At 39.4% G+C, this 20,093-nt stretch overlaps 1 protein-coding gene and 1 long non-coding RNA gene across 6 annotated transcripts in view; one reads left to right on the forward strand and one right to left on the reverse strand.

The window, feature by feature from the left end:
* The window catches only part of LRRC4C (leucine rich repeat containing 4C), a 476,199-nt gene extending 462,848 nt beyond the window's left edge, over positions 1-13,351 (reverse strand). For 2 of the 5 annotated variants that reach the window (XR_010080531.1, XR_010080532.1), the window contains exon 1: positions 11,953-13,351. The gene's annotated coding sequence lies outside the window, so the exon portion shown is untranslated. The remainder of the gene's footprint in view (positions 1-11,952) is intronic. The other 3 variants (XM_063398337.1, XM_063398335.1, XM_063398336.1) reach the window with 2 other exon arrangements.
* LOC134551138 (uncharacterized) overlaps positions 12,124-20,093 on the forward strand; it is a 126,250-nt gene continuing 118,280 nt past the window's right edge. Inside the window, exon 1 of the long non-coding RNA XR_010080533.1 lies at positions 12,124-12,259. This is a non-coding gene — a long non-coding RNA (uncharacterized LOC134551138). The remainder of the gene's footprint in view (positions 12,260-20,093) is intronic.

A 20,093-nucleotide genomic window follows, 5' to 3' on the forward strand; every position in this document is an offset into this window, starting at 1 on the left:
GCAAATGTGCACCAATAATAAACAGTGAAGCTTGCTTGTCTTTCTAGTTCTTGTTGCATTTTTCTAAGCATGTTATTAGGGAGCTACGCAGAATTTCAGGTTGCATCTTATTCTACCAGATCTCCTTTAGTACTGTGATGTATTGTGTTCTTTCTGAGTTTCCCAGTCCCACCCAGATGTGAATAAAAAAAGGTGAAAATACCTTCTAAATCATCAGAGGTAATAAAGAAAACTTGACAATTATGGCAGAAAAAGTCATATAACAGGAAATGCTATAAAATGCTATAGGACCCCTGCAAAGAATTCCTTTCTCTTTGTGGCAGTTTTGATTTGCACTGCACATTCATGTCCTTTCCCAGCTCTGGATTTTTCTTTGGTTGAGATGTATGTGTGAGTACTATTTTCCATAGTCCTGAAGTACAGAGACTGGTAAAATTCATGTATAAATGCACCAAAAATATACTGCCAGTCTTTGTCATGGATGTATCATTGGACAAAAAGAATTGATATACAGCACTCACTTCATATGGATATGAAGAAATGAAAAGTGGCACCTGAAGACAAATTGTAATTTACCTTTATAATGTTTGACACAAAAATATCAACACATTCTAAATAAAATAAAATTTTAACCTAACAAAGTAACTCAGATTAATCTAACCATTAGCATATCCCTACAAAAGTTATCACATCATCTTTCTTACACTTCTTTGGGAAAGGAATACTCTCCTATAAGCTGAGAAAAAGAATCGGTGGAGTAAGGAGAATCAAAGTTACTCTAATGAAAGTATCAGTCTTCTTGCAAGTGTAATCCATTCTAATGACTTTTTCTAAAACTGTCTAGTGCTTTCCCTCTACGTAGTTTGTGTCAAGTACTAAAAACCAAGGAAGATTAAAACCTGTTCCTATCCAAAGAGCTACGATCATATTTAAGTCTTAACAGAGAAATCTATAACATTTTTTCCATCCCAGTACTGAACTAGTTAAATCAGTCCCAGAGGACTCTTCCAGGACCTGCAGATATACCAGGTGAATTCAGAGGCTTGAGCTACCATTGGTTTTGCAGATCAGGCTCTGCAAAAAGAGTTCAAGATTCCGTATTTTCAACATTTTCAGGAAAACTTAACTTTTCTTCAAAGAGAAAGGAGGAAAAAAAACCCCAAAGATAAATGAGAATGTTTTATCTAAAAAATCCCAAGGATACAAGTGCATACAAGCACATGTAACAGTCACAGGGTCCATAAGTGAAACAAACCTTGCTACTAGCAAAATAAAAAAAAAAAAAAAAAAACAAACCACTCAACACATGAAAATCCCCACTATATTCACTATCTGGCTAAAGGCATACTGTTATCACTGGAAAGAAGATGAATAAGTATTCTCACACTTAATATTCAAGGAAGTGTTAACAGAGTTTTGTACTGCTGACGCAGTCCATTTTCTGTCATTTCAACACCTATAATACACACAGCTGAAATTCAGTTACCCTGCACCCTGAAGACCACAGCTCTTAGCAAACAGCCAGTACACACTCCTGTTGTGTGCTAAACTCATTATAGAGAATAATGGAGCCCATTATTTCTTAAAATCTGTTGCCTCAGGCCACTCATATCATAAACCATAGGAGTTGTGTCACCAATGCCTGAAACAGAAATGAAGCCATAATTTATGCATATTTTAAGACACAGGAGCCCTTCTTTTCACTTTACAATCTTTCAAAGAGCTCTGCAGTTCTAAGATACCCCATTATGTTAGGTAGTTCCATAGTTTCTTCAGTATTTTATGTTACAGGTCCATTCCTTTTTTAGGTCATGGCACAACAGTTACAGAGATATAGATGAGGCAAATCATACTAGACAAAAACTGTATATGTAACATAAGCAGCCATCACTATAACCACTGATGTCTAAGATGTGGCCTCACCTGATCCAAGAGCCACAAGAGCCTTTAGATTAAAGCACAGATAGGCTGCAGATCTGAAAGTGCCTTCCTTCAGCAAAGGTATTTTCCTACGTGCAGCGGTCAGCAGTTGGCACAATCGGGAAGCACAAAAACTGGTGGCACAGCTTTTTTTATAGGCCTGTCCTCATAATAAAAAAACCCACTCAATTTTCTCTAGTCCACCAGTTTCAAGAAAAATTGGCTTAGTCTCATTTATTCTCTTTGAGAAGATTGGTGAGAGAGATACAAGATATTTCTTTCCCACCCCATTTTCTCTATTTTCTTTTTATTGTTCTCAGGAAAACGTTCAGAGAGACAACCTGAGATTCTGCACCTATTTATGCATAAGAGCAAATAAAACTCATTTTTCCACAAGTCTTGCTTGAAAATACTATTTTATCACTCTCCTCATTAAATAAACATGTTATCCCTACTTGTCCAAAAGCAGAAATCAGTAAATCCAGATGACAGTCTTTATTATTTAACTTCTCTTCATTTAGTAATATCTTCAGAACCCTTACAAGCCCAGTGTTCTTGTTATCTTTATTCTTCCCTATTTAAAATGTTCACGGTTCCCCCACAAAAATATTGCTGGTATATGCCTGCAGTCAATGGAAACTTTTCCACAAAGACCAGAGAAGAATTCAGAGGGGTTTTTTTTATTTCTTTCTAATGTTTTCTTCCTAGCCTGCATCTCTCTGTTCTTGCTGAAAAAAAAGAAAAAAAAACACAAAAAGCCCCATAAAACCAAAAATATTTCATATATCCTCTACTGAAACTGCAACATACATATTTGTAGCATATTCTCATTCTTTTCTTGTTCAAAAACTATTGTTAAGTGTAATTTTTAATCATTTTGACCATAGGTGAGCACTAAGCAGGTATTTTCAGTAATCCAATAACAAAGCCAACTGTGTGAATGAAAAGCAACACTTAACTTAGAACCCATCAGTGGGTTTGAACATTTCAAACTCCTTTCCAAAGTTTGCTACCTTGTACTTCACTGTACTGAATTAGCTTTGTAAAAACTTCACAAGTTCTTTAAAAGGCACTTTGAACTTAAAAAAACCAAATCAAATGCAACAATTTTTCCATCCCTCAAACCTTTGCCAATCAAATGCCTTTTGTCATCCTATGTCCTTCTGCCCATTTTCCTCATTCAGAATATTGCAGTGAAATAACAAGCGTTTGGCTTTGCTTTCTGGAGTTTTGTGAGTTCTTACTGGAAATTAAAGTCTCAGTTTCAATTTTTTTTCTATTTTCAAACATTCAGGAGTGAGAGAAATAGTTAGAAATAACTAATTATATATATATCCATGGCAGCTTGTTGATCTGGGGTATGATTCTCCCATAGGGTACAGGAGGTCTGAAGTTCAAATCCTGGATGAACCCAAGTTAAAAGCCTGTCAGCCTGACTTTAATGCCAGGAAAATTCATGGAACAGATCATCTGGAGTGCAGCACAGACCCTGTGTGACTGACTTGATCTCCTATGACAAGGTAACCCATTTAACAGATGAGGAAAAGGCTGTGGATATTGTCTACCTGCACTTCAGTGAAGTCTTTGAAAGCTTCCCACACCACTCTCCTGGAGGATCTGGCTTCCCATGGTGTGGTGGTGTGTACCCTTCACGGAGTAAAAACTGGCAGGATGGCTGAGCCCAGAGCATGATAGTGAATGGCCTTAAATTCAGCCAGTGGCTGGTCACAGGTGGTGTTCCCTGGGGCTCAGTACTGGGGACAGTCCTGTTTAATATCAGTGACCTAGGCAAAGGGATTGTGTGCACCTTCTGTCAAGATCACAGACAACACCAAGCTGGGCAGGAGTGTTGATCTGCTTGGAGGGCAGAAGGCTCTGCAGAGGGATCTGGACAGGCTGGGTTGTTGGGCTGAGGCCAGCTGTGTCAGGTTCAACAAGGCAGAGTGCTGGGCCCTGCACTTGGGTCACAACAACCCCATGCAGCACTACAGGCTGGGGAAGAATGGCTGGGAAACTGCCCAGAAAGAAGAAGACCTGGGGGTGCTGGCTGACAGCAGCTGAACATGAGCCAGTGTGCAGCCAGGTGGCCAAGAAGGACAGTGGTATACTGACCAACAATGGCATGGTCAGCAGGACCAGGGTAGGGATTGTCCTGCTGGACTCAGCACTGGTGAGGCTGCACTTCAAGTGCTGTGTCAGTTTTGGGCCCCTCATGACCAGAAGGACATTGAAGTCTTGTCCAGAGAAGGGCAACAGAGGTGGTGAAGGGTCTAGAGCTCAAGTCCTATGAGAAATGCATGAGGGAGCTAGGGGTGTTTAGCCTGGACAAAAGGGGGTTCAGGGGAAAGCTCAACACTTCTACAACTACCTGAAAGAAGCGTATAGCCAGGTGGGGCTTACTTTCTCCTCCCAGGTAACAAGTGACAGAAGGAGAGGAAATGGCCTTGAGCTGTGCCAGGAAGGTTCCTACGGAATATTAGGAAAAAATTATTCACCAAAAGGGTAATCAAGTACCACAACAGGCTGGCCAGGGAAGCAGTTGAGTCAGCATGCCTGGAAGAGAACATGTGGCTGAGGCACCTGAAGACATCATTAAGTGGTGAACACAGTGGTGCTGGGTTAATGGCTGGACTCAATAATCTTAGACCTTTTCAAAATTTAATGATTGTATGACTTCAATAACATGCCTCATTATATTACATAATTCAGAGACAAGATTCTGCCACCTGATTTTTCTTGGTTTATGGAAAACTCAATCTCAAACGTTCTCTCAATCAGCTCTGATCAACATGCCTTCCATATGCACATACATTACTTCCCCTAATAAACCTTTATATGTGGTTGAAGAGACAGCCACAAGTGCTTTGGTAAAATTTCAGAAGGTTTCAAGAATCAGCTCCTTGTTATCTCAAAATCTTTCAAACCTTTTCTATACAGCCTCCCATGGGCAGCTCCTCACAGCTCTGGATCTTTCTCTCCTCCTTCTCTCTTCCTTCAGCACTTCCAACCCACTCCTTCCCATCCCTAGCACAGCCACCTAACCCTGTCTGTCCCTCGTGCAATGTTTTACCCTGTCTGTCCCTTGCCCCACCTCCTGTCCCTTCCTCCTCACAGCACGGCCAGCAGACCCCAACTGCCTCCAACCACCCAACTCACTCTTTTACAACACCCACAGCTGTGAGGGAAAGGCTGTTCCCACTCTGGAGTAATTAATACAGCTGTAATAGATCAGAGGCAAGATTGCCTTTAACACTACCTGTCTCCCCACATTTACAGAAAACATTTGGAAAAAAATTAGTCCAAAATATAACACCCAATTCTGCTTTCATTAGTGTATTCATTCTGATAGAAACATTATAGTGGGCTTGCTAAAATACTTTCCTAATACAAACCATACCAGTCGACTTGGATCAGGTTCAATTAATACAATATTTTCTTTACATCCCAAAAAAGTTTAGAAAAAGTATTGGTGGTCAACAAAAATGCATCAGTGCTCCCTGAGCAAAACAAGAAATTGTGTTTTGTTGTTCTATTCTACTACCAGAGACTCTTTAAAACTTTGTTGACCTTAAGACACAAATTCAGTTCTACACAGAAGTCATCTTTTAATATTTAGAAATAAGGCAACACAGCAACAAAACAGAAAGATTAAGATACAAAAATCCAGAACTCTGAAATCTTTATAAAGGTAAGAACAGAACATAGCCTGAAATTTTCTAAAGCATCTTTAACCAGTGCTTTCTACAAATTCTTCAGCATACTGAAGAAACAGGGAGCAGTCTAATAAATCAATATCTTTGTAACATCTAGTTAGGACAGATAATGTCAGGACCTTTGCAATTTTGAGATTTCTGTAGCTTTAACTTGATTGAAACTTCTGTGCACTTCAACTTTCCAATGCAAAGAAACAGAATCCTATGGAGTGAGCCAGCATCAAACCTACCTTAAGCTCACTTAGGTCTTGATCAGAAGACAGCCCTGAAAACACATGCTCATACATACATTCATTTATAGTACTCAAGTGGAACTAAATTTACCATACACAAAAGTAAATTTCACTGTTAGTGTCAGAAGTGAAACAGTAGAAGTGAACCTTTTTATATTATCCTTGTGATGCCTAGAAGCAGGGAAAGAAAATTTCAATATGCACTCTAACCTCCTGCAATTTCAAACAAAATTACATTTGAGAAGTGTTAGATAAACTTTGGTAGGCAATTCTGATTGTTGGAAAAAGGAAAACACAAAGGTTCAGCCATCTCAGCAAGAGGCCACTGGTGAGATTTGTGGCACAATGTTCAGGTTTGGGACCCTATTTTGCCCAATTGAAGTCAGCAGCTTTCATCTGCCAAATTACTTAGCAGGAATAAAAACAGGAACCTTCATCCCAAGCTCCCACACTCTACAGCAATACCCTAATTCCAGATGGACAGCAAAAAAAAGGGCACAAGCATTTCATGGTTTTTGCCCTTATTGTAAATTGCTGTGTATTAGATTTTCTGTTGGTCAGCTCTATGCAATACCAGCTTTCAGTTAACCACACAAAAGCTTAGATTTGATTCTTTGTTAAGGTACCAACATTAATGTATGTAGGGAGGTAACACACTGCATATGGGGGCGTGTACTGGAACAAGAACATGAAAGTTATAGCACATAGTAAATGAAAAGAAATTGCCTTTAGGCAAACAAGCTATCCTTCAAGAGGAAAAACAAGATAATTTATGCCTGCAGAGGTACTGTAAGGCTCATATTTTTGCAGATAAAATTTCTCATAATAATATAGCTGAAGCCCAACAGGAAGTATCTATTAATCCTTTGTGTATTCCACTATTGCTTATTCAGCCCAAAAAAGTGGCATAAAACATTAATGCCATTTTCTCACTCAAGGTTTTTTCACTCAAAATTGAGGAGCTCTACTGATCAGACTGAGCATTGAGAGACTGGGAGAACAGATGGCAGACATGCAGTGAAGAATTTTTCCATCAAGCAAACCTTCACTGTTCAATACAATCTATGTGGAAGACCATGCTCCTTTTGAAGTACCCCACTGGGCAGGTAAGAGCGAAGGATCAGAGTCAAACGAATGTGCTTTCTACTGACATCCAGAAAGTTATGTCTTGGGTGACTCCATCACCAGCCATAAAGGCTGAGCTAAGTGTGTATTGTGGAATACAAAAAGCCCATTTCCATCTCTGAACTGGGTCAAAGTAACACAGGTAAATAGCAACTGGAGAAAATGCATGGCAATATGCCACCTTTGAAAAAACCTCTTGTTTCCATGTGTTGATACTCCTAGAGGTGGAAAGGTTAAAGGAGACCATGCATCCTGCTCAAAAACAAAGTCTCTATTGTCAAATTAGGGAATGGTGGTGTTGCTCCAGTTCTCTACACAACTGAAGGTCTGCAAAATGCTACGGGATTCCCATTAATCTCAGAAGTCTTGTGTTTACATCTACCTTCCTGAGTTTTAAGAAATCACTTCAGTACTGAAGATTCAGACCAAAAAGATTGTTAGATGACTATAGATTAAAAGACTATAGAAAAAGATTGCAAGATTACTATAGTTAATACTCTTCTTCTAAAACTTATCATTATTCCTTTCTCCAAAACTTCATTAAGATCTCAGTGGCATCAGTATAACCCCTTTTAGTGGAAGAATAAACATTAAGAATATGATTTTTCTTTGGCACAAAGTGTCATCAGCTTTCATATCTGTACCTGTTAGGGAGGAAAGGACTGATAAAGTCGTCTCCATATTTTACTCTGTTTATTGCTATTGTTTAGAAAAAGCCAACCATTCACAAATGGCTTATTTTGCTGAAATTAGAACAGTACTGTCATAACACAAAACCCTTGGAGCTCCCTAACTTACTTTTCACACACTCTGAATGCCCAGGCACCTTCCTACAAGGACATTGCTAAGACACAGCTTCTAGGAAGCTGTTCAGCAGTTTGAATCCAGATTTGTCTCTGTGATGAGATGGGAAGGCGGCTGTGAATTTTACAGGTAATCAAGTGAGCCATTTTTGAATACTTGCCCATTGTTCAGCCACACTGCAGCAGGGTCATAGGAAGCAGTGCATTAACAGCATAAACCATAATAAAGGTAACTCTAGATTTAAAAGCAACTACTGCCTGAACACCCTCTCTCTGCCACATGTTAAAGATAACCTGCTGACAGTTGTTCCAAATATTTAATGCTGGAAACTGTACTTTTGAAGTTAGAGGAAATAGAAGTGTTGACTACAGCCCTGGATGACTAGAAAGCAATTTTCTCTCCTGAGGTAAGAAATTCACTTCATAATCACTCCACTCTCTTGAGTGTCTGATCCTTGCAGCAGAGAACTCTATAGTGTCCTGTGACTGGATGGAGTTTTTAAAAATAAACACATATTTATACACATATACATATATGTAAGTCCTAGCAATTTTGCTGTCTCAAAAATAATAACCCAAATCCCCCCATAAAACCCCATATACATATTTCTGAAATTTAAAATCAGTTAAGTCTTGTAGTCACCATGCCACAGGAATAAAGTATTTTTAACAAAATCTATTTTACATCAATTTCACTTGCTGTTTCTGGTTTTGAAAGGATTAAATATCATACTACTGATTGTGTTTCTCAAGGGAAGCAATCTGAGATTGTACCTAGCCATTGAGAAGCATCACCACAAGAAAACAACAAGCAACCAGTCTCATTTCCTAGACATAGAAATTTACTATGACAAAGCCAAGGAAACATGTTTGAGTGATTCTCAAAGATTTTTTTTCTGCAAGACAAGTGTCTCCATGCATATTGTTGCATAATGTTGTTTCCCTCCAGCAAAACACAGGAGGGAAACAACAACAAAAAAATGTATAACAACAACTCGGACAAAATACGCCAGACGGTGACAAATAACTGATTACTTTAAATTGGACAGCTCTGGTTGTTGGCAGAAACTTGAAAACATTTTTGTTTTTAAACACAGAAACAGCTGTACCATAGTCTGAATACAAGTTTTAACTGACATGGACCGCTAGGCTGTGTCAGTCAGTGGTCAGGTTTGTTACACTGCCCATTTCCCTTGACCTCCAGTGTTCTTATTTGATGTGCAAAAGAGGATCAAACAGAGCATTGCCAAAAGGGAAATTATGGTTGCCTGAGCTCTTAACCTGATGTAAGTGCCTCTCTTTCAAAGCCAAGCTATGAATACATATACAGCACTTCTGTAGCACTGATAAAAGATTCCTGGTGCATCATGAAGATGAAAAATGATTCTCAGTCAAGAGGGAAATTGCCAGAGGTGTCAGAAGACATGTTGCAGTGACGCAAACAGTGACACAGACATTAATTCCAATAATTTGACAGTTAAACAGCACATACCTGAGCTGCCTAATTCTTTACAATCTTCCCTTTTTTCCGTAAAAAGATTTGATCATTTAAGGTCTTTAAAAGCTGTATCTCTATCTTTGCCTAGGTTCCTCCCCACCCCCCCCCACCCCCCAAAGCACATAACATCTCATTTCAGCAGGGAGATTTTCATTAATTATACTAAACGGAGCAATGATCTGGAAAGGTCACACCAGCCTTTCAGCATGCCCTCTCTCTCAGCTAAGTACTTCTCAGCCACAATAGATTACCTCGTGTCTTAGGCGTGCATCATTCCATCAAGAGCAGCATGTGTGGCATCAATAGCATTATTGATATTGTGATGAGCCCCATCCCAACCTGAAATGGCCTCCATCACATGTTCAAGGTGCTAAACTCTGGCAGAGGTTGAAGCCTTTAGAGCAACATCCTAGAAAGGAAGACAGAGTACTGGGGAGGCTTAGCACAACAGTGGGTATTCCCATAACTTCATGATGTAGCATAACAAGGAGTACCCCTCAATGACGGCTAATTGCTTTCTAAGTTTCTCTTATTATGTGCTTTAAATCTTTGTTGATGAATTGCTTTCTAAGTTTCTCTTATTTTGTGCTTTAAATCTTTGTTGATGTATGCATGTTACAGCCACTAAAAAAAAAATTAATTTTTTTTTAAAAACCCAAAAAAAAAAAAAAACCCACACACACACAAAAAAAGAAACAAACAAAAAAAACCACCTAAGTTACTAAAATGTAATAGTCAAGAGAGTTTCTTGGAAGTGTCCTTTGCTCATCTGCTTTGAAAGATAGGATTGCCACGCGAAAGATATTCACACACTGATCTGTGAAGAAAGCCACGTGCATGCTTTAGCATACATGCTCACCTCTTATTCAAGAATAGTGAGATCTTTCAAACAGCTGTAGCCATCCCAACACATTCTATGCATTTTATCAGATTGCCAACTACTAGAGACTGATTCTTGTACAGGCTACTTGTATGTTATTACCTGTGACAGCAGTTCCCTATCTGGTACCACATCTAAACCTCCCTGTTGTGTATCTGCCCAAAGCAGTAGCCCATTTGGCCATGACTATTCCCCACATTTCTACATCAAACATGTAGAAAACAACTGACATTGGGGAGGACAAAACAGGCACATGGGTGTCTATACACAGGAGATAGCCAAAGATTCAGCTCTCCCTAACTGCCAGGTTAGCAGGGGACACAGACAGATGGTCACCTTGTGCTGAGGCAGCTCACAAAATGCTCTTTTAAGTAGTAATATAAATGGGTCTTGCCACTTTTAAAGTCTGAAATATTCCACTGGCATCAGTTCAACTGCCTCTTAGTTAAGAGATTTTTGTACAATAAATAAATCTGCAAAAGTGCTAGGTCAAAAAGAAAAAAAAGAAAAAGAAAAAACAAAACAAACCCAGTCAGCTTCTTCTGCCCCCATTTCTCTCATCATTACAATGCACTCCTGGAACTTTCAACTTCAGGGAAATGCAAATTCTTCAACAATGAATTATGCAAGAGGAACGAAATACATGTGGGTATAGATATGACAGAAAAATCTTTTGCAGCACATACGGGGTGACAAGGTACAGAGACAGTGCTCTTCACTCTTCTGCAACTGAAGAGAGAATAGTTAAATTATACCTGTAGTGATATTTTATACACAGCCTTAAGCAACTCCATTTACAGCACCAACACTGCAGAAGGTGACACGTGACTTCTGAGCCCTTGGATACAGGATGACAGAAAGCAACCTGGATACACAGACACAAATCCCACTTAAGGTTCCATTTGTCCTTTGCTGCAGACCAACCTGCTTTGTCCTACTTCACACTTGGTGAAACATGAACACTCGCACCCTGCCTGTTCAATACCCAACATAAATCACGTCACTTTTCGTCACTGGAGCTGCTTGTTCTGACCAGGCTTTTTACCACTGGCACACACCAGATTGCAAAACTGCTCTTTGCTCTGCACAGTGTATAGTCACAAGCAAGAGGCAAGAGGGGTGGGCATTGAAATAACAGAATATATTTCAGACCAAAATAATAATCTAACATTTACAGAACTGCAAGATATTCCATAAAAGCATCAGCATAAAATGCGAAGTGGGTAAGAGACAAGGTACCTCAGCTGAAAGAGGAGAACCAGAGGAGATGCAGTACCTGGCAACATCCAATAGTACTGCTGGCATCAGAGATTCACATCCTCATCTAAATCATGAATATTCCAACACACACACAACATCTCACAAGCATTTTTCATAGAAGGTACACAGGTTGATAACAACAAGTCAATTTTTACCCTGGGTCACACTAAACAGATAAAAAAAATTAGCCTAGAAAGAGTGTTCACAGGTTCTGCCAGAGTACAGAGGAAAATTTGTTTTGCAGTATCAAGAACTTGGCCCGAAGGTAAAAGGAAAACAAGCATGTCACGCAAAGCAACTTATTCACTCCGACTGTTCTTCAGGTGCAGCAGCTCCCTCAGGATGAAGACACTGCAACACAGTTATACAAGAAAATTGGAAGGACGGAGGAGCCCTGCTGAGAACTTATTGCAAGTGTGACACAAACCAGCAGCCACACGGCTAAGAAGGTAAATACAGCATGCCAAAAGAAAAGGAGGTCAGCGAGTGGCACCGAGCAAAGCCGCCGGTCAGCGCTCACCGCTGTGCAGCCGCGGTGCCGGTCCCGTTCTTTGCCGCGGATAAAGAAGGAAAAAGGAGCTATTTGTTTCCCTGCTGTTACCACTAGGGACTCCAGCGCTCCTCCCCGGCTGCCGGCAGCATCCTGGGAGCTGAGAGCCGGGAGCGGGCCCGCTGCCGAGCAGCAGTGCCGCAGCGCTCGGCGCCGCCGCGCTGCCGGGCCCTGCGCGGGGAACGAGAGCCGTGAGCGCACCGAGGGACCCGCTGGGAGCGCCGCAGCCGCCCCGCTCCACAGCCCCTTCCCAGGGAGCGCACTGCTGGATCACCAGGTGATGCAGGTTTAATCGATCTCTTAGAAAGCTGTGCAAAGAACTATAAATAGAGAACCTGACTCTTAAAAGAGATTTTTTTTTTTCTTTTTGCCTTCATCATGTTTAATATACTAAGAACCTTCCACACACTATAATTTCTTCTCTGAGTCTGAACAACCTTTGCTCCTCAGTTCACACATTAAAGCATAGAATCTTGCAGGGAGAAATCAGCTCTCTCCTACATTTGTGCAGCAAGTAGCACAATAGAAACATTCTGGAGAGCCTAAGAACCAATTTAATAAAATAACAAGTAAAAATATCAAATAAAATAACAAGTTAACACATGATATGTGAAACAGGCAACTCAACAGCCACAAAACAAAAACAAGGACTCAGGAGAGGGAAATACTTTCAATTATATTTTCAAAAATCCAAACAAAAAAGTCTAGAGAAAACATCTGTATTAACTTGGATTCATATCAGGAAAAAAAAAAAAAAAACACAGCCAGATAACAAGAAATAAAATTAAAAATTTTAATAGTGACATGAAAAGTAGACATGACAAAATGTTTTGTACTGTAACTGCTTACACCAGTGTCTCCAACCACTTTAAAACCAAGAAACATATCTCCAGGCAAAGGTGAATATTTCATTTACAGAGCCAGCTTTATAGAAAGTTGCTTTGGGTTTCCATTTTTTTTTTCCTGTTGCTGGGTGGTAGTTTTGTGACAAAAACCTATTCACAAATCAGTGAGTAACACACCAAAACTTCCATTTCTAGCCCCAAATTAAGACCATGGGACTGCATTTCTCCCCATAGCCAAAGTTTTGACACTGACTTGGTTCATCTTAGAGGCAATTACGCCAACTCAAAGCTCTAAAAAGGAAAGTTGATCAACATGCAGTCGCATTATGCAGACTTCACAAACCTTAGCAAGCAAGAACTGCAAGCAGCTGAACACATACGGGAGATAAAACTGGACAGCACACTTGGAGAAATAAACAAGAAGAACGCTTAGCTCCAGATCCTTGAGCAAGGCTTGTTTTCCACAACTGGCACGATGCCCACCTTGTCCTGTCTCTGTTCCTCCTCTCGGTCACTCAGTACTCTGAGACTGACTCTAGCCATGGGAGACCAGTTCTTTACTGTGTCCTCCCACCCAGCTGCATCCTAGGGCAACAGCTCTGCCATGGTTATTTGTCTGTGAAGCAAAGGGAGGACTTGCCTCTAGCTGAAAGTTGAGCAAAGTAGCAAAAGCAGCATGAGAAGGTATGAGCTGAGTCTGAACTGCTAAGTATACAAAGGCAGCTGAGACCATGCTTATGCACAGTATTCTTTGATTCATTTCCCCCTCTCAAGCAACTTCTTTAGCTGTTTTCCTCTGATAATGACAGTGCCATCTGCTCTTACCATTTATCTGGTAATCCCTACCTTTTGGGTATGGAAACATCCCTATTCACATAAAGCATTATCAAATCAATTATGTTCTGTTTATGAAAATATACTCAGTTGCTAGAGGGAAGATCACATAGTTATAAGCAAAGTGACTCCAGACAGCAAGCCACAAGATACTAGGAAGAAACAAAACTCCTACAGGCTTCTTCACACGACTGTCCTTAGCAGCTGTCTCTACTCAATCAGGTTCCAGAAGAAATGCCTGCAATGTCCCCAGAACCAGGCCCAAGCAAAACCAAACCCCAGGTTTCCCAGCAATAGTCTGGCAGAGCACACAGTGCAGTGGGCCTGGGAATGTTAATCTCTGGCAGAATTTGCTGTGCTCTAGTTAAAGGACTGTAATCTGTGAAGTCATCCAGCACATGCTGATGGGAATAAGGAAAAGTATATTGGTGTACAGAGGTGAGCCCTAACTGCATTAATAGTTGTATTTATAATATTGAAACTCTAGAGCCAATTTCTCAGTGACAGCTCACTAGCTTCATGTAAGGGACAAATATGCCTAGGGAGTCTGTATAGTCTTCATCATTGGAGGTCTTTAAAAAGAAATTAGACATCTGCCAAAAATTACACAAGTACAGCTGATCATTCTGTTGACAGACACCATTGACATCCTTTCAAACTCACACCTAAAGAAGCTTATCCTTTAATCTATCCTAATTTGTAGCCTCCCAGAGGGCTGGTCTCTCCCTTCATAAGCTCCATTTCACCAGAAATTATCCCCGAAATGAATATAACACCTAATAATGTGAGACATCACAAAAAAGTTAAGTAGACAGAAATCCTAAAAAGCACACCCAGAAGCTTTGTACATTTAAGGTTTATGAATCACCCTAACAATACCAATCAGGGTCAGTTCGGGCAATTTCATCAAAAGACAGGCTGTAAAGTGAGGACTAAGGCTCACAGCAAGTTAGCAAACCTAGAGAAAAGTCAACGATCTTCTCTATAATTATTTATCAGCACCTCAGGACTTGAAATAAAAAGACTTGGCCAGCTAAAAAATCAGCCCAGAGTGACAGGGACTACAATTTCCCAGCAATGTCAGTGAGCAGCCAGAGTCTCATGATCATCAGCAATGTTTTGTCCAAAGCTGCAGATATGTGAAGTGGGGAGTGAGAAGGTGTAAAGCTGCAATATGATAACTGATTTAAACAACACCAGCGTGAACAAGGCCTGAATTTTTAAAAGCTCAGTTCTGATTTATGCATCCAAATAAGTGTCAGATTATGAAGAGTCAACTACTACACATGCACGCCTTCCGAAACAAATGCGGCTATTACTGCCACAAGAAGAATTAGTAACCGTGGAGAACTTTTCAAAGTGAATTCTGCTTGCTTATGCAAAAGGAACACACAAGATCTAAGAAAATCCATTTTTGAGATCTCTTGATAACTGCTCTCAAGTCTAAAAGGCTCAAATATGTCACATGGTTGCAAGCTCAGTACAGCTGGTCTGAACATACTTCAGTTAAGTAGAAATAATGATCAGCTAAACATTATTTCATAATTCTTGCAATGATTTATAGAAATGCCCAAACAGCAAATGACATGGTTTATGATGCTTTGAAATTAATGTATTGAAATTCACTTGCTATCACCTTCCTCCAAACTGCAAGAGAAATTTACGTAGATATTTCTTTCTACCCCAAACCAGCAGGATGATCAATACAAAGATACTTCCCCAAACACAAAGTTCTCTCAGAAACTTCAGGAAAAGAGCTTCACACTTCCAGTACCGGTTTAGCTACATTATAATTCTAGTTTCCTGTGTCATGCACATGAAATACATAGATAAGATATTGTCTCATTCTCTAGGTACATTCAACACAGTCAGCTGGCAAGACTCATGCTTTCTTTTCCTAACATATGGCGCAATTACCATTTAGGCTACTAGGCAGCAATCTTTTTATCAATTAGCACAAATAGTCACAAGAGCCTAGGCTCAAGTACTTATCTGATTACATATCTGTCCAGAGCTGTCTGCATAATAAAGTACAATATAGTCAATGCAGGACAGGAATCTCTTGCTTGTTACACCTCCCATGCTTGGATAGGTAAGGAACATTAGAAGACACATGACAATTGTGTCAATCCCAAGTAAGCTGGTTTGTTTCATTTTTCTTTGCAGAACATCACAAGAAATTTGTATGATAGAAGAGGTCCTAGGTAAAGTAAAGGACTGTAAGATTCAGTAATACAACTTGTGGGTCATGTTGCTTTCATTGCAAATACTACACACTGGTAACTTCAAAAGTAATTTTGTTTTCCCAAGGTTCCTGGAAGTTCTTACTTGCAGCAGCTTCCAGCACCCTCAGTAAGGTGATCTGTGCTGCCTCACCTTGATTTCAGAGACACACCTGGGCTGTCTTGTCTTACCAGAGGGAAAAAAGCTTTATACCTTTTGACTCAAAAGGTCAAGTTTTTTTCCAAACTTAACAATTCATTGATAGTTACTGAATTCCCACAAATTATATAGAAATGTGAAGCCAAGTCTGAAAGTCCCAAGAAAAACTTCAGCAAAAGAGACATGTCTCAGCTACAAGGGCCATGTCTCCATCTCTTGCTTGTTATTATGAACCCAAACACTCACAAATTGTACAATATAAGCTATTCTTTACTTTCCCTCAACCAAGGGACCTACAGACAGCCTCTGATGCACTTAATTAGTCAATGTCCATAAGCACTTTGACGATAAAAAGCAACATAACATGCCAGTATTACTATTGAGTAACCAGCAGCTCAAAAGCATCTTGCCAATATACAGCAATAAGCTTGTCCTTTTAAGCCTGTTCATAATAATTATAGCTGTTAACAACAGATATTGTTCAGCTGAATGAACATGGTGAGACTTCAGCAAACAGTTCTCATCAATCTGACATTCTTACAAACATCCCTTGCTAAATGTCAAGAGAGATTTCCAGAGGGAAAGAAAAGTGTCTTTCTTCCTAGAAAAGGACAAACTTCACACAGATAAGAACAGAAAGTGAGACAGAAGTGGAAGCAAAAACTGTTTTCAAAAGAGCTCCAAAATCACTGACAACTATAGAAACTATTAATAAAGGTCTGATTCTAAGCAGGAGAAACAGTAATTTACAGTGCAGAAAACTGCTTCTTTTGGACACTGGTATTACTCTTCATAGCTAAAGAAGAAACCAAGAAAGCAGTGATTTTAATTTTTTTTTACTTCATACTTCTGTTCTCATCCTTTGAAGAGTTATTTGGAAGTAGCATGTCATGTGTTAAACAGTTCATTCATTCTTTAATATCCTAAACTACAAGATAAATATCTTAACTGGTGGCACAGAATAAACCACGGTACATTTCAATATAGTTTTATGGTATTTGCACCACTTCAATATGCAGGTGGATTTTTCTGAAGGAATGTTTATAATATCTTGTTGACTGGAATTCCCAATGCTGCGCTGGACTTCCACCAACAGAATACCCCAGTATGTTGACCCATATAAAAACAGAATGAATAATTAAACATTAGCTAAGCGGTAAAACGCTCTTAAAGTGCTACTCCAACACAAACACACTAAAATTACCAATATTTCATTATCATTTTCTGTTTGGCTTGGTTTTTTTTTTTTAATCAAAAGGATGCTGAAACATTTTTAAATGGTTATGAAGTGCTTTAAAGAGATCAATCTCTAACATGCCTTACTATGAGCGCCTCACTTTCCCATGTGTATATTAGAATAATTTCCATCATGTGAATGTAGCTGTATACCAGTAACATACGTATTACAGTCTTCTATGTATGTTGGATTTGTGCCATAGCCTTTCACATATACACATTAAATCCTGGCATCAGCTGCCATTTAACAAGCTGCCACAAGGGGTAACATTTTCAGAAAAGCAAAGGCTGGTGGTTCTCAAAGAAATTTTGATAGTTGAAAGAAACACAGAAGAAAACTCCCACTTTTACAATGCTTTTCATTGAAAAATCCTGAAAGATTTCAAGAACTGTTCTCTCTCCAAGCTTACAAAACTTCACAAACTCTTCAATTTAACACATGCAGAATTTTTTTAATGGGGAGAGGGAAAAAAAGGCCACTTTGTATTTCCAGGTTGTATCTAAAATTAATCATGCTTACACAATTAGGATAAGTAAAATTGCAAGATTTTTTCCCCACTGATGGATTCATAAGTATTAATGACTTATGAAATCACTTAGCCCACCTGTAAATCAAGACACGCAATTTCCTACTGCAGCAGTATTTCTACATGGCAAGCAAGAATAAGATAACTTTACGGGCAAATGGATTAACAGAAAAATTGAAACAACAGTTATTTGAATTCAGTCACACGGTTATATTGGTAATAGGGTTCACTGTAGATATGCGATCACTTTCCAAGTCATTGGAGTCTGGACAGAGACTAGAAAACAGTCACGGTTTTCTGAGAGTCATAGGTGTTATTTTTATAGTCATAACTTCTATTTGGGCCAGTTTCAAATTGTGATAATTAAAGGAAATTTTGGTATTTTGCAGCTTTGGACTTGGCACAAGTTTTAGCCCTTGGCCACAGCACTTTGCTGAAAAGCTTTCATCTAGAGTAGAACTGAAGATTTCAGGTCTTCCAAATCTAGGACCTTGTGACTTAAAAGCTACCTTAAAAGCTGACTAAGGTAGAAGCAATGTGATTATGCACACCTAAATCTACATGAATCATGAAATGAGTTCTGAACACTGTATATTTGTCTAAAAGGGATTTTACTCTGATTCCTAAAGATAACTCTAACCCTACCAGCTGTTGTAGCCCATAAGCAGCCAGTTTCCCTCTTCCAAGGGAAAATAGTCATTGTTCATTTAGGAACTAAACAAGTACTTTGTAAACACGAAGTACTGTCATTTATTTTCTGACACTCAACACGAACCAAACCCAACCTGGAAAAAGAACCCTGTGACAAAGAAATAAGAAATTAAAAGTATAACAGAGATGGGTATGGAGCATTTGTATACTTCCATCTAGGAAAGAAATGGATTAAAATTTTCATTGTTCTAAGGTGCAGACAACCATTATTCATTATAGTTACAAGATTGTTTTAGTCTCCTTCATCAAACCAAGAGCAACCTCTGCATCACTGACAGGGCTGAGTGACTAGTGGTCACATTAGCCAGTCCAGTTCCATGCAAAAAAAAAAAAAAAAAAAAAATTCAGAAGGAGTGATCAAAACCAATACACAACAAACGTCAGCCATCCATTTCTTTCTCCAAAGAGTAAGGTGCTTTTTTTTTTTGCCTTTTTTTTTTTTTTTAACTGATCTGTGTCTGAAGTAAGCTTAGGTCATTGTTCTTTTGCTCAATTCCTTCTCTACTTCATTCAACAGGTTCAGCAAAGTTACAGTCATCAACATAACTTTAACACAGAACTTAATGCTCTGAACCTTAGCTAGCTTTTCAGATCAAAGCAGTTAACAAATAAATCATATACCTGTATCAGAGAAGTTACTGTTATGAGAAAAGGGAGAGGGGAGATTGGGAGAGGCAATAAGGTCATTTCACGTCATTTTTATTGGATTTACATGCTTGCAATAAGCATATTAAGCCACAACAATATTCGCAGTTAATGAACTAATGAGCTGTGAGCACCACCTCCGCTTGTTCGCTCAGCGGCGCGATGCGGTCAGCCCGGCTGCCTCTGCGCTTCCCCTTCCCGATGCCATCAGGCAGGAAGGGAAGGGCAGCTGGACCAGTGCTCCACCAGCCCTGCTGGTGACTGCTCCCAAGGCTTGGGCTGCACCACGCTGAATTTACGACAGGTGCTTCTTCAAAAGCTATGCTTGAAGCAGCTCCAGGTCACCAATAAAACAAACCGATTTTAAACTACTTTCAGTCGTGATAAAACTCAGTAAGGAGTCCAGATAAAACAGCAAAGAGAAGAGACGAAGAGATTTGAAGCAGAGATAAGGCTCACTTAAATGATCTTTTAATGCTGGGCTCCAGTCTTTCTAAAGACTTTCAGAGGAAGCTCAATGGAGGAAGCTTCTATGGGAGAGGAGACAAACGGGTGTGGTTAGTGCAACACACAACTAATGTTTGGAGACAAGGCAGGGTTGGACACTGGTTCCAATGCCAGCTGAAACTTAATTTACTTTCCATAGGCTAAAACAAAACCAAAAAAGTCATCTAAAAAGCTTCTGATACTTGTTGATCTCACAAGTAAAAAAGTTTTAATGTTTTGGACACAAAAGCAGCTTCTGTTGTAGCAGAGGTGAATTATGATAGCAACATTTCAACTTCTGAAATAATAGATGAGTGTATATGCTCACATACACACTATTTCTAGCTGTATACATGAGAACAAGAATGGATTTCTAAATAAATACTGCGTTACTCCTAAACAAAGTCTGAAAATGTTTAGCATGCAGTGTTAAGAGAGCAATGAA

This window comes from Prinia subflava, chromosome 5 (assembly GCF_021018805.1).
Source record: "Prinia subflava isolate CZ2003 ecotype Zambia chromosome 5, Cam_Psub_1.2, whole genome shotgun sequence".
NCBI lineage: Eukaryota > Metazoa > Chordata > Aves > Passeriformes > Cisticolidae > Prinia > Prinia subflava.